The sequence below is a fragment of the Thalia democratica genome, chromosome 3 (assembly GCF_965202585.1).
Source record: "Thalia democratica chromosome 3, ktThaDemo2.hap1.1, whole genome shotgun sequence".
NCBI classification, from domain to species: domain Eukaryota; kingdom Metazoa; phylum Chordata; class Thaliacea; order Salpida; family Salpidae; genus Thalia; species Thalia democratica.
This window is the reverse complement of record NC_139167.1, coordinates 63,574,935-63,588,475: the sequence shown is the minus strand read 5'-3', so window position 1 is coordinate 63,588,475 and position 13,541 is coordinate 63,574,935.

The window sequence follows — 13,541 nt, the reverse complement described above, 5'->3', positions numbered from 1 at the left end:
AAAGTTGTGAATAAAATTGTTTTTAATATTGTAGTTTGTATAATTCTTTACAAATTCAATAAAAAAAAAACTTATCTTTTTTATCTATGTTAAGTTTCAATTGAATAAAAATATCTACCAATTTATTTTCTAACTCAAAGTTAAGAGAAAAGTAAAAATTTTTCTATTAAAATATATTGAAAACAGTTTATACGTAACTTACTAGTTTATATAAAAGTTATTAATCGAGTAGAATAGTATTTTTCAAATTGAAGAGTTAAACATTTCAATTAGCTAATTAACTACTTTATAATTTTCCGGGAAACCTTTTACTTTCTGTTTTGTAAACCAATTAAAAAACCATAAAAACATTTAAAATCCGGTATTTATAAATACTATATTTTATAGTCATAGAGCTTTTCTAAAAGTTAAAAAAATTTTGAACATTGCTAAATATATATAAAATAATAATACAATTAAATATCATGTTCAAGAATGGAAAAATGTTTCTTTAAATTAATAGTTAACTCATTTAAAAGGTGATTATTACGTACAGCGCTAAAAAAGAGCAGGAAAAGAATTTGATGTTTAAAACTTTGAAAACTCTTAACGCAAAAGTCTCGTTTGGTTAGTTCGTTAGGTTGATTATTCAGCGTAAAAACTTAAAGCTGTCTTTTATGTTTACATTATAAAACTTGTAAAAGTACTTTAGACATAACCTAGCTAATAACTTTATATAAACACACCAATTAACTTTTTAAAAGGTTTAAAAAGCACTACATTAGTAAACATATCCATTTATTTTATTAAGTTAATAAAAGTATCACATTAATAAACAAGCCAATAAATGTAAACAAACACTACATATACTTTTTGTAAACCAACTAACTACAGTTATGTAAAAAAAAATTAGTTTTATTACAGCATGTACCAGCTGTTTTAAATTCCAATTCGTTTGATGTCGATTCTCTCAAGCTGAAACTTACAGTTTTATTTATATATGTTTGTGTAGCTTTATGTTGTGGTTTACATTTGATGACGTCAATAAGTGCATTTTTTTTTAATTACTGAAATTTAAGGATGTTAGTTTTTCTGTATGTATCATAACGACAAAAAATTCAGTTAATTTTCTTTATTTCAGTAATTAACCAAACAAGTAACTTAATTTTAGATTAAAGCAAAAACAGAATCAAAAGTTTGGCGGAAGGAATTTTTTTGCAGTTTAAAACATTTTAATTATTTTTTAGCTTATTAACGCGTGTTGTGACATAAAAATAAATAAAATGCGTTAATTTTTTGGATCAGATGATGTTTTATTTGCTGTATTAAAACTATAATAGCCTTAAAATATTTTTGATACTCGTTCTTTAAAAACATATACTTTAGCTCGAAATACTTATGAAACATTATATATACTAATACAGAGATTATCAAATCCTCGCTGAAAGAAATTAAAATTGGCTGGAGTTTTATTTTAATCGTTTGGTGTTTTGACTTGATTTTATTTTTAGCCACTTACAGTTAAACATAAAGGACATATTTAAACTGTACATCTTTTTTAGACTTAAATTATATTAAATTGTCCTCATAAACTCTATATAACTATATGGTGTCTTTTTTATAAATAAAACAAAAATTATTTTTCAGTTAATTACTTAACTTTGAAAAAAAATCATTAATATATCCATCATTCAAACTAAACTGTATATTTTATGTTTAAAAAATCATGTAAAAGATGCGGAACATTATCAAGTGATTATGAATATTAACTAATAGTAAGATGAAATATGTAAGATATGATCTGTTGTGTTGGGGTAGGGCGAATAAAACTAAAATTACTGAGATTGAACTTATAAACAGAGCATTAAGGTGCATTCATTTTAAAAATTGGAATGAAAGTGTTAACAGTATAAAAAATAAAATTAAATACTAAATGTTGAAAATATTTTAAAGTGTGAGTTAGGACATATAATTCTTAAGTTTAAAAGAGATACTTTGCCACTAAATTTTAAGCCTTACTTTACAAGATTAAATAAAATTCACAATCATTCAACAAGATTTTCAGAGACAAAAATATATTCCTAGAGTAAATAGTCTTTATGGTTCTAAAACCTTATCCTATCTTGGATGCAAAGTATGGGAGGAAGTTCCAAGAAAAATAAAAGATCATAGCTACCTTGGGGCTTTTCAATCTACACTAAAAATAGTTTTACTTAAAAATCAATGAAATAATGAAAACTTAGTTTTCTCTATATTTTTTATTTACTTAGATAAATTTTTGGTATCTTTGTAATTTATTCTTTGGCTGATTGATGGTGACTGAGGGCGGGCAGAGATGGCTTGGTTATGTTTTTTCTTTCTAAATTCGGAATTTAGTGTTACTGTTTTGTCTAAACTGACTATATCGGTAAAAATAGGTTTTCTTAGTTTTTGTTCTACGTAACTGCATTCTAATATCAATTCATGAGATAGATGAATATATTTTTTATTTACCTGTTAAATACAATATTGTATATAACTTTCTTTAATAATTTGAAATTTATTTACTTGTTAGATTATTAATGTTTTTATTTAGAAACAAAACAGCTGATGAGTCCACTATACAATTTATAAAAGTTTTCAAGTATGTACAGTATCATTTGATAGCGTATTCAGTTTTTTTATTATAATTTGTTATTTTGTTTTTTTTAAATATACAAAAAAAGTATTTTACTCGACCTATGATCAAATTTACTATATAATTTATTTTATTCTGACTTGTTTTAAACCAAAAAAATTCAAAGTTCTCGACTTAAATGTATTTTAAGAGATTTTTATATTTTGTTTTTTTTTAACAGTTTGTTGCTAACAGGACAATGCTTCACTCTTGTGTGCAAATGTGGGAGATCATCAATGATTGAGGATCTCCTGTGTGCAAATATGGGAGTGAAAGATTGTTTTATTAGTGATGAATTGTTGTAATAGGTGATATATATAATTTAAATTTTACTTTTCAACTTAGTGTTACATAAACTTTATTAAATATTTGTTAAGTTTTCTTCAGAGTATATTTTGACATTAAAAAGTATGATTTCTTTTAAGGTGGATACTTACATTGCCTTTAGTTTTTAAAACAATTATAGGTATGAGAGTTAGCAATCATAAATAAGCAATAAAATATGTTAGAAGTACTTTATATTTATTTTTTTCTGTTTTAAATAAATTTAACCACATACTTAAAATGTAAAAAATATTATTACAGTATTTTATAATTTAAAGTTTTTGTTTTATACTTAAAGATGAGAAATATGTTTTTTTGATACTGCATTACTACGACTTCTTTTTTTTAATGTTATTGTGGAAGTGGAACTTTATATTGCATTTTTCGTGGTTGTTCTTGCAAAAAGAGCAACAAGAAAAGTGTTAACATACATGATCGTATAAATTAGGGAAGAGACGTTGTGGTGCCCATGGTAAATGGTTTCCATGGTCAGTATTAGCAGAAATGGTTATAGAAAAAAAGAGTTCACAAAAACTTTCTCATTTAAAAATAATTTCATTTTGAGTTAACTAAGTATTTTGTTGATCTTAGTTTCTTTTAATTTATAAAACTACTTATAAAATTCATAAAATATAAGGTGCGAGGCTCGATGACTGAAAGTTCTTTCTTCACAAATATTAATTGACAATAGTTGTGTGAATTTACGTTTTTCTTTCTAAATAAATAATTTTTACAGAGAAAATTTAAAAACTATAATGACAGGAATTATGGTTTTTAACAAAAACTAATAGCTGGTACTTTTGTTAGTCGAGCTTTTACAGAAAACTAAAGTTGTAAGTAAATTCAGTAACAATACACATAAATCGAAATAATATAGAATATAATTAATCGTAGGCATTGCAGACATTAAATTACAGGCTGTTGTATTGTCTTGTTACCTAGAGCTTGTCTATATACAGCTTGTCTATATCGTAATTAATTCTTCACTAAAAAAACCTACAACATGAATAAGTTTATTAATTTGACAGTACTTTTGCCTACAATGAAGTATTTCTTAATAATTAAAATTCAAAAAAAAATTGTTTCTTACTTAACATGTGAACCATAGTAACTTTTATTAGAACGCAAATTTCGACATAATAAAGTCAAAGGTGTTACAAAATATAAACAAATCAAATCGGGTTGTCAACGAAATTGTGATAACTAGTTTAACAATAAGTTTTTGAAATTTATTTTTCATTTTCAAAAGTAAATTTATGTTATGGGTACTTTTTGTAATGTGGAAAAATAACGGAGCATCAAGTAGCCTTTGCACAAAGCATCACCTTTTGTGACCCACTCGTTTCTAATTACGTCGTATACTACGGGTTTTTGTCTGTATCTGTTTCCTTTATTAGTGAACACAAACAACTTGTCACCAATAGTTAAGTTCTTCTGTAACGGTTGTAATCACTTTCAATACGTAGTCGTGCAGTCAATAGAGTAAATCTTCTAGAAATGTTGTCATATACCTCAGCACTACACCCTTGAGCTTTTGTACCAATTGCAAACATTTTATTTCCCATACTAACTGCAGAAATGGAATCTTTCGGTTCTAAAATTTCAGATAAAATATTCCATTTGTTCTCATGATGATCAAACGACTCTACTGATTTAGCATTTTTCTAGAGTAACCTCCAATAACAATGATTTTGCCTTCAAATATGGTGCAAGCCGACGAACGTCTTTTTATGTTCAATTTAGCTACTTTAGTCCACGTGTTTAGTGATTTGTTATATGTGTAACAGTTGTTTTCGAAATTATAATCTTTTTCGGAACCTCCAATTATATAAACACTTTTCATGATTGAACACACACTATAGTATTTTAATGGTTTAGGGGGTTTTAATTCTTTCCAGCATTTGGTCTTTGCAGAATAAGTTTCAAAAGAACAAGTATCGTCAGGGTCACCACCAAATACATACAAATCTGAACCAACTACGGCTGTATTAATGAATATCATTCTTGGTTTTACCATTGGAGTCATCTCAGAAACTTTTTGAAAATCAGGACCTTTTATTTCATTAACCTCATTTGTAGCAGACAGATTTTTACCTTTTCCTCCGCATACGACAATATTAAATTCATCCTGACTGCAGTATCGATTTTCATACAATTCTGGAGATTTAACTTTGTAAAAAGGAGAACTCATTTCTGCTTTTAACATTAATCGTTTAATTTTAAGCCTGTTTAATTATTATATATTCAAAACAAACTTAATTAGTTTAACTCAAAATAAGACTCAATAGTTAAGAACATTGGTTTTTAAAGTTGATTTATAAATAACTTATATTAAAAGACAACTCAATAAGATTTTTATAGAAAATGTATTTCAATGATAGTATAGATATTAAGCTAATCAGCAATATAAATAAGACTTACCTAAAGCTTTAACATAACAACACTTTACTAATCAAAATATCTAATTAATAACTTAGCAATTTCTAGTTTTAGAGAACTTTGTTGTAAGCTAATAACAGTTATTAAAAAGTCAAATTTGTTGTTATAACTGTTTAGAGTCGTTTAAATGTGGTGTATAATATTATATTTCGAACTAATTAATAAAAAAATGAATATAAGTCTATTTTTTAATGACTAAGAAAAACTAAGATGTCTTAACAAGATGTAATAAAAAGATTTATAAAAAAACCAGTAACTAAAATTGAAACATAATGTTGCCATTTTAGTAAAGTATTTGAGTTATAGTTATTTTCATAACTGTAGGATATTAGATTGGACCTTATTTGTAAAGTTTTATTATCTTGTGAAGAAAATAAAAAAAAATTTGTTTATTTTTTAAATTTTTACACATAAGTTTGCTTTATTATTTTTTTTTTCTAAAAGCTTTAATTAAACACCTAAAAGTCGGAATAAATTTTATTTATCATAAGTTAATTAAGTTTAACCTGAACAAAACATTACAGTTTGCCTATATGATTTCTTATCTGTATTTGCAAAGATGTTTTTCTTTTGTATACGTAACACTTAAGCCTTTGATACTAGATAAAATTTAATAATGTCGGAAAAATGTCCATTAAAAAACTAATATAACGTTTAGTGTTTGAAAAAATGAAAATCTTTGCAATGTTAAGCTTTCATGCAACTTATTAATTTTTAAATTTTTAAAACTTTTAAACATACTAGTATAAAAGTGTTCAAAATTATTCTATTTCATTTAGTTCTTTCATAATATTTTAAAGCAGACTCAGTTTCAGTCAAACACTTCTTTAGTGCTTCTTTTAAAAAATCTAACAAAAATATAAAATTTGTTTGATTATTTTTGTTTAAATAAGCACTGAAGTAGTCTTTGATTGAAACTGAGTTCACATGTTTACTGTAAGTTAAGTTCTATAAGAAACAACCTTTACAGCATGGCTTCCCAAAGTGGGCGATATCGCCCCCTGGGGGCAATTTTAGTAAGTCGGGGGGCGTTAATTAGTAAGGGGGCGAAAGGGTAGGCGATAACTAGTAAGGGGGCGAAAAGGGGGCGATTTTAAAAATTTTTGGCTGTCATAAAATTTTTATTTTTTTCTTGCTATTTTACTAATTTTAGCTTGCTATTAAAATTTTTGACCCTGAGGTAAAACTCTAACGAAAAAAGTTTTTTTTTGTTTATGTAAAATATAGAGAAAAAAATCAAGTAATTATGACTCCCACTTTCAAGTAAATTACATATTTTCATTTAAATATTTTCTTATTTAACAATTACATAGGTCATAGACAATCGGAATCCCTTTCACCATTTTATAACCTGACATATATGTTATTTGGGATCATAAATGGTTTGTAAAAATCTATGTTATATATTATTAACTATCTCTATCACCTCATGATATTTCTAATTGTTTTTTTGAAAAGTCACTAAGTTAGACTAAGAAATAAAACTATACAGGGTTGCCAATCTGTCTAGAAACCTGGAAATACCTGGAATTAGACATTTTAGGCAAAACTTTACAACTAACTTGCTTATAATATATCTTAGCATTGAAAATAATAATTTTACTGTATTAACTGAAACTGTTGATAAAACCACTTTTTATGTGAGATAATCAACCAGTCGGTCAAACTTCCCTAAACTAGATTAGAAATCAAGTTTTAATATTTATTTTATTATGTGTAAAATAAACTGTTCATTCTTTTATAGTTTTTTAATCTCTGGTAGAGTAATTTTAGAATATGCCTACTTATAAAAATGATTCAAATATTTTGTGCGGCTTAAATAAGTTACTCAGTATTAACTTCTAAATGTCCTAAGTCGTTATATGAGAGATTATTATAATGTCAGGGTTCACTTAAGATTTCAGATTGGTAACGTACGGTCCAGGTCCAGCAAAATTTCGGCCCACTAAGTACCTTGAAAACTACTTATGCAAAATAAATAAAATTTAGTTTTTTGATACTCAATATTTTGAAATACACTTTCAATATTGTTTTTAGTTCACAATAGTATTACCTAGATCACAAAAATACTAAATAATTTTATTAGAATTTTGCTGGAGTTTTTTAATTTTCATATCTTTTACTTTTTAACTTATGCAGCCTGCAATTACATTTTTTTACGAGTTGAAACTAGAAAAGATTTTTTAGTAAATATGAATTGCTGACTACAAAAGTTTTCCACCACTACCCTAAAAGCTTCATTAATTTCAAAACAATTCATATCTAAACAGGTTTTGTTACAGATTACAAAAGCCTTTTTAATAATTAAGTATTTTAATACTCTTTACGGGGCATATAAGAAAACAAATGTAACTTAGTTTCTCAGGCCCAGTAAACTACTTTGGACACAGCCCAAAAGTGCGTGCATAAGAAGTATTAGACTAAACTACATTTCGAACACAACTTTTTTGGCTCAAAAGTTCATACTCAAGAGAAAAACTACTTTGTAAAATCATGGGGGGCGATTATTTTTTAAATTTTTAAAAAAGGGGCGATTTAGAAAATGAGTTTGGGAAACCCTGCTTTACAGCTTGCTCATTTAATTTTTGTTATTACATTTTGCAAAGCAAAGGAAAACAAAGAATTAATTAAACATAAGTAAATACTATTGTAATGGTATGTTAAAACAAGCAATCTTTTTCATTGCCACACAACTAAATCAATAATTTCACATTTTATAAAATTTTTGTAAAATTTATAAGTAAAAATAAACTAAACACAGCTATTTAAATTATTGTATAAAACAGATAATTATATCAATAAAAATCACTTCTGTTAAAATGATATATTATACTTTGTACAAATAGCAAATTAACAAAGTATTTCAAAACGGCTAAATCCGGTAATAAAACAATTACAATTAAAAGAGTTTAACTTATTGTTTTACATTGTTTTACATCTCGTTATTGTGACATTAAAATATTCATTGTTGTGTTAGCTGTGTAATTGGTAATTTACTAGTATAAATAGAAAATTTATGTAGTTTTACTCGAAAAAAGAACTACAACACTTTATAAATAGCATCAGAGTGCAAGTATTGCAAAATTTAAATCTTTTTTTTTTGCTGCAAGGTTTTAGTTTAAAAAGTTTGTTAAAGTTGACTTACTTCGTTTATTGACTACATAAAACTTTTTTTTAACCTAAATCAATGTTTGAATAGTTTTTATATTATATTTATATTATTATTATTATTACATTTCATATTATTATTATTATTGTTATTATTATTTATTTTTTTGTTAAAAATTAGTAAAACGTTTGGTTTTTAAAAAACGACAAATTCCACAATGCGAGGGTTTATTTACTTAACTAATTAGAAAATTTATAAGTTTTTTAGCATACGATAAATCAATACTATCGTAGGTAAGTGTTTATTTAAACAGTTAAAGATTCTTCAGATTTATTAAACAAGACCTTTAAGTATTTTAAACACGTTTTAATAATATATTTTAAGTAACTAAACAAAAATAAATTCGAGTTTAAAAAAAAATCATGCTAAGTGAACGAAAGTTATGTTTTATAAGAAACAAGCTTTACAACATGCTTATTAATTTCTTTTTATTGCATTGGAAAAGAAAATCAAATTTTGAAAAGCAAAGCTGAAGAGAGTGTACATTTCTAAAAAAGTAACTAGGTTTCAAAGTTATGTTTAAAAAGAATTTTTCATTTTTATTTTTAGAAAACTTAAATAATAACTCTGCATTTAATTACATTTTTGTGAAGTTTGTAAAGAAAAAAAGCACTAAATAGAGCTATATAAGTTTTTATATAAATATACAAGTATTCCAACCAAAACTACTCAAACAATTGAATAATATATTCTATACAAATAGCCAATTAACAAAGTAGTTTATCTCATAATATATATAGAAATACAAAGTTATTGAATTTTTACACAAAATAAATTTCATAGACAGCTTCAGAGTATTCAAAATTTTACAACTTTTTATGTTGAAAAATGTTGATATAAAGAAACATGTTTGTTCTATTAAAACAAGCTTGTAAAAGCAGATACTATATTTAGCTTTATTCTTTTTTGAATCAGGGCTTAAAGTTAAAAGAAAGTTTTTATCGATGTAAATTAATTAAGTTCTTGTTTATTTAAAAATGTCAGTTTACAGCTATAATTTCTTAAAAGCACTTACAAAAAAATTTTTATTAATATTTTTTTTTTAAAGACTCTTTAAAAAATATATATAAGATAAATTTGTCTTATGTTAATTATTCTACTTTTAGTGTAAAAAAACAAAAACTGAACTAATCAAATTGTCAAGTTTTCAATTAACCTAATAGTTTTAAGTATTGATAACTTTTCGTCAAAAAACTATATAAACTTTTGTATTTGTTAAAATAAGTAAAACAAATTACATAAACTGTTTTGTTTTATTAAATAAACACTATTAAATACACTACACAGTGTTATATTTTTAGTTTTTAGCTGTTTTTATAAAAACTAATATATTTTGAGTTTAAAAGATACACATTCGTATTAAAAGTGAGTTAGGTTACATAAAAAACAAGCTTACAATTTGTCTATAAGGTTTTTTATGAAGAAAAAAAAATTGCCAAGTTAGGTCAAAGCTTACATGAAAAAAAAAACTTAAAAATCGTATTAAAATAAGTTTTTTTTTTATTACAATAAAACTAAAACAATAATTTTACATCTTATTATATTTTTTGTAAAATAAACTAGATTATAAGATACACCCTTATAGAACATTATTTATAAAAGTTTAGTATATAGTTATTATACCTTGTCAATTTACAAAGCAATTTATTCCAATATGGCTAACGCTGGCAATAAAATGTCAAAAATTTAGAATTAAAACTTAGCCTTTGTAGTTATTAAGTTTAATTAAGTCACAGCTTTGTGACTTTTAAATAATTATATAGCTGCTGTTCATAATATTTTATTTACTTATTAGATTATATAGAAAATAGATATAACTTTCCACACGAGCATAAACTACAATACGTCATAAATAGCTTCAGAGAAGTTTTAAATTAATTTAATAGTTCTGAAATTCACACAAAAAATTGCAAACTTTTTTATTGCTAAATACTACAATATAAATGTTCTGTTTCATTAAAACAAGACTATCAATTACAGTTGCTTATCTCCTACTCTTTTAAAACCAAAAAAAAACTTAAAATAAAAACTTAAACGGTTATCAAGATTTATTTATTTATACAGATTAAACAAGTTATAACAAAAATAATTCAAATAAATTTCTTTCAAACAAACACTTTAATCACTATGCTATAAAAACTTTCAATATAATGTAATACGAAATATAAACTACGAAAATAAACAGGTCAAATTAAAATTAATAACAGATTTAAAACATAAATGATTTATTAAATACAGTAGACTTCCGCTTGAGTTGGCACTTTGAACGAAATAAAAAAGTGCAAACTCAAAAATTATTACCTTTTTTTTACAAAATGATAAACTTGAATATGTTATATGCAATAACGTTATGCATAAACATAAAATCAACTAAAACATAAAACAAACATTCATTAAAAAAGTAGATCTATATAAGATATTAAATATTATGATTTTTTTGTTTTATTAATACTTAGTTAGTAATAGGCTTTATTAAAGTTAAATTTTTGAAAACATGAATTTGCAATTTTTTGGGTAAAAAGTGCGAACTCAAGAGGAAGTCTACCGCAATTAATATTTATTAGGCATTATGCAAACCTGTTGTAGAATAAATAACTTAATAAAATTTTATTATAAAAAGACTGTTTAAATACAATACAAACCAGGTTAAATAAAAAGTATTTTAAAAGATTAAATAAAACAAAAAAAATTTCATAAAATATTATCTGCTACTGAAGTCTAATATAATGTGTAGGATGAGGTTCATGACTGCTTGCAAGTTTTTCTAATCATATTCTTAATCAGTAAAAAAAAAGCCTCCTTTACAAATATCTAGATTAGATCTTTTGCTCAAGATGTTGATAACTGATCTGAAAGCTTTCTCAACAATATAGCTAGAAGGAAAAACTATAAAAAATAATCTATATTACTCTCAAATGATTGGATACTTTTGCCTTAGTTTTTGTTGAGTCCAAAAGCTTTCATTTCGTTCTTTGGAAAAATTCACTTTTAGTTCAAGGTCAGTCACTTTTCAAAATACAACTGGAAATGTCATGAGGTGATATAACTATCACCTCATGATATTTCCAATTGTTTTTTGAAAAGTCACTAAGTTAGACTAAGAAATAAAACTATACAGTGTTGCCAATTTACCTAGAAACTTAATAATATATAACATAGATTTTTATAAACAATTTATGATCCCAAATAACATATATGTCAGGTTATAAAATGGTGAGAGGGATTCCGATCGTCTATGATCTATGTAATTGTTAAATAAGAAAATATATGAATAAAAATATGTAATTTACTTGAAAGTAGGAGTCAATAAGTACTTGATTTTTTTCTCTATATTTTAGATAAATAAAATAAACTTTTTTTGTTTAAATTTTACTTCAGGGTCAAATATTTACTAGCAAGCTAAAATTAGTAAATTAGCAATTTAAAAATTAAAAATTTTATGACAGCCAAAATTTCAAAATCGCCCCCTTTTCGCCCCTTACTAGTTATCGCCCACCCTTTCGCCCCCTTACAAATTATCGCCCCTCGACTTACTAAAATCGCCCCCAGGGGGGGGCGATATCGCCCACTTTGGGAAACCCTGGTCTAGCTGATAAATTTTGATAAACACATTAAGCTGTTATCTAAAAACTCTAAAAAGTGTTGCACTAGGAAACGAGCTAATAAATATTTTAATTACAGCTTGAACCAGCTGTTTTGTATTTGACTTTTTTAGTATGCTAGTTGTACTCATTGTAAAAGGTTTTAATATGTTTTCATTTTATTTCCATATTAAGTATATATAGACTCCATAAATCATTGTTGCATCTACATGTCATTATTTTAATACAGCAGGCTATAAAAAACGGGAATGTGTTTGTAGCTCAAACTTGAAACTTCTGTATGCGAAAACATTGTTAGATTACGTTTTCACTTTATTTAAAAGATTTCTGTATTTATAAAACTTTATTGCTGTTTAAGAGTAATTTGATAATTTACTGCTTTTGTTTAACATTGTCATAAAATATAAAGTTTAAAGCTACAATAACAATTTAGGTTCAAATAGAAAAACGTTGCTTAAAATATCAAATTAGTATAAGCATTTAATTTTATAACCAAGTGTTGTCGAAACTACTTTTTATTTACAACTTTTAGAAAATAAATTTTTACAAACATATTTTTAACTCTAAAGCTTTTTTTTATAACAAATTAGACGATAATTATAAATGCAGTTATAGTTTTAGTTTAGACCTATAATATGAAGAATTTTATTTATACATTAAATTTGTACGCATAACTAAATACATACGAAGGTATTATGTGTACACTTAAAAGTAATTAAGATAACAATGGTATAACAAATATTCTACACTAAAACAGAAATTATTAAGATTAGCTTTATATTTGTTTAACAAATATGTTTAGGTTAACGCTTTGAATTTAAAAATAAAGAAATAATATAGACAAAAAATTTCATGTAGCGTACTAGCCATAATAAATCAAAACAAATTTTTCATTTTTATACTAATTTTAAGCAGAAAAAAAAACAAAGTTGATTTAAAAAATATTTCATTTTGAACTTTTTTGTGACGTAATGAAGTATATTTTAAATTAATATTTTGTAGAGTTTCACACATAAATTATTGAATTGAATATGAACCAAGCCATTATAAAAATAAAACATCTTATCGGTCACTAAGCTGTAACTTTTAAAACTTTTTAATTTTAGGAATGGCTGTTTAAACTTAATATTATTTTGATAATTTTAAATAAAAATGTAGTAAAATTATTAAAGTAATTAAATGGCACAAAAATTTTACTAAAACCGTTAAAGTGTTTTCAAGTTTTATAAAAAATTGTTACACCAATATATAATTTTATTTTTCTCTGATTAAATTATTGAATCATTTACTTTACACTATAACTAATGCAACCCTTGTGACAACTTAAAGCAGTTTGTAAACACTGAAAGTTCAATACTAAAGTAAAATGTTA